General features: G+C 51.0%; 1 protein-coding gene across 1 annotated transcript in view; it reads right to left on the bottom strand.

Moving 5' to 3' along the window:
• LOC109881755 (glutamate receptor-interacting protein 1-like) overlaps positions 1-2,500 on the bottom strand; it is a 142,619-nt gene that overhangs the window by 81,521 nt on the left and 58,598 nt on the right.

Raw genomic sequence — 2,500 nt, 5'->3', positions numbered from 1 at the left:
GAAGAGAGAGGGATCGATAAGAGAGAGGGATGAGAAGAGAGGGGATGAGAAGAGAGGGATGGAGAAGAGAGGGATGGAGAAGAGAGAAGGATCGATAGAAAGAGGGATGAGAAGAGAGGGATCGATAAGAGAGGGATGGAGGAGAGAGGGATGGAGAAGAGAGGATCGATAAGAGAGGGATGGAGAAGAGAGGGATGGAGGAGAGAGAGATCGATAAGAGAGGATGGAGAAGAGAGAGGGATGGAGAAGAGAGGGATGGATAAGAGAGGGATGGAGAAGAGAGAGGCATGGAGAAGAGGGATCAATAAGAAAGAGGGATGGAGAAGAGAGAGGGATGGAGGAGAGACAGGGATGAGAAGAGAGAGGGATGGATAAGAGACGGATGGAGAAGAGAGAGGGATCGATAAGAGAGGGATCGATAAGAGAGGGATCGATAAGAGATGGATGGAGAAGAGAGGGATGAGAAGAGAGGGATGGAGAAGAGAGAGTGATGGAGAAGAGAGAGGGATGGATAAGAGAGGGATCGATAAGAGAGAGGGATCGATAAGAGAGGGATCGATAAGAGAGAGGGATGGAGAAGAGAGGGATCGATAAGAGAGAGGGTTGGAGAAGAGAGGGATCGATAAGAGAGGGATTGAGAAGAGAGGGATCGATAAGAGAGAGGGATGGAGGAGAGAGAGGGATGGAGGAGAGAGAGGGATGGATGGAGGAGACAGAGAGATGGAGGAGAGAGAGGGTTCGATAAGAGAGGGATCGATAAGAGAGAGGGATGGAGGAGAGTGAGGGATGGAGAAGAGAGAGGGATCGATAAGAGAGATCGATAAGAGAGAGGGATCGATAAGAGAGAGGGATGGAGAAGAGAGGGATCGATAAGAGAGGGATCGATAAGAGAGAGGGATGGAGAAGAGAGGGATTGATAAGAGAGAGGGATGGAGGAGAGAGAGGGATGGAGGAGAGAGAGGGATCGATAAGAGAGGGATCGATAAGAGAGAGGGATGGAGGAGAGAGAGGGATCGATAAGAGAGAGGGATGGAGGAGAGAGAGGGATGGAGGAGAGAGGGATCGATAAGAGAGGGATCGATACGAGAGAGGGATGGAGGAGAGAGAGGGATCGATAAGAGAGAGGGATGGAGGAGAGAGATGGATTGATAAGAGAGAGGGATGGAGGAGAGAGAGAAGAGGAGAGAAGGGAGGAGAAGAGAGGGATGGAGAAGAGAGGGAGGAGGAGAGAGGGAGGAGAAGAGAGGGAGGAGGAGAGAGGGAGGAGAAGAGAGAGGGATGGAGAAGAGAGAGGGAGGAGGAGAGAGGGATGGAGAAGAGAGAGGGATGGAGAAGAGAGAGGGATTAGAGAAGAGAGAGGGATGGAGAAGAGAGAGGGATTGGAGAAGAGAGAGGGATGGAGAAGAGAAGGGATGGAGGAGAGAGAGGATCGATAAGAGAGAGGGATGGAGGAGAGAGGGAGGAGAAGAGAGAGGGATGAGAAGAGAGGGATGGAGGAGAGAGAGGGATGGAGGAGAGAGGGAGGAGAAGAAGAGAGGGATCGATAAGAGAGAGGGATGAGAAGAGAGGGGATCGATAAGAGAGGGATGGAGGAGAGAGGGATGGAGAAGAGAGGGATCGATAAGAGAGGGATGGAGACGAGAGGGATGGAGGAGAGAGAGATCGATAAGAGAGGGATGGGAAGAGAGAGAGGGATGGAGAAGAGAGGGATGGATAAGAGAGGGATGAGAAGAGAGAGGCATGGAGAAGAGGGATCAATAAGAAAGAGGGATGGAGAAGAGAAGGGATGGAGAGGAGAGACAGGGATGAGAAGAGAGAGGGATGGATAAGAGACGGATGGAGAAGAGAGAGGGATCGATAAGAGAGGGATCGATAAGAGAGGGATCGATAAGAGATGGATGGAGAGGAGGGATGGGAGGAAGAGAAGGGGATGGAGAAGAGAGAGTGATGGAGAAAGAGAGGGATGGATAAGAGAGGATCGATAAGAGAGAGGGATCGATAAGAGAGGGATCGATAAGAGAGAGGGATGGAGAAGAGAGGGATCGATAAAGAGAGGGTTGGAGAAGAGAGGGATCGATAAGAGAGGGATTGAGAAGAGAGGGATCGATAAGGAGAGGGATGGAGGAGAGAGAGGGATGGGGAGGAGAGAGAGGGATGGATGGAGGAGACAGAGAGATGGAGGAGAGAGAGGGTTCGATAAGAGAGGGATCGATAAGAGAGAGGGATGGAGGAGAGTGAGGGATGGAGAAGAGAGAGGGATCGATAAGAGAGATCGATAAGAGAGAGGGATCGATAAGAGAGAAGGGATGGAAAGAGGGAGGGATCGATAAGAGAGGGATCGATAAGAGAGAGGGATGGAGAAGAGAGGGATTGATAAAGAGAGGGATGGAGAAGAGAGGGATGGAGGAGAGAGAGGGATCGATAAGAGAGGGATCGATAAGAAGAGGGATGGAGGATAGAGAGGGATCGATAAGAGAGAGGGATTGAGGAGAGAGGGATT

This window comes from Oncorhynchus kisutch, unplaced genomic scaffold (genome assembly GCF_002021735.2).
Source record: "Oncorhynchus kisutch isolate 150728-3 unplaced genomic scaffold, Okis_V2 scaffold3646, whole genome shotgun sequence".
In the NCBI taxonomy this organism is placed as follows: Eukaryota; Metazoa; Chordata; class Actinopteri; order Salmoniformes; family Salmonidae; genus Oncorhynchus; species Oncorhynchus kisutch.
This window is presented reverse-complemented; position numbering and strand designations above follow the sequence as displayed.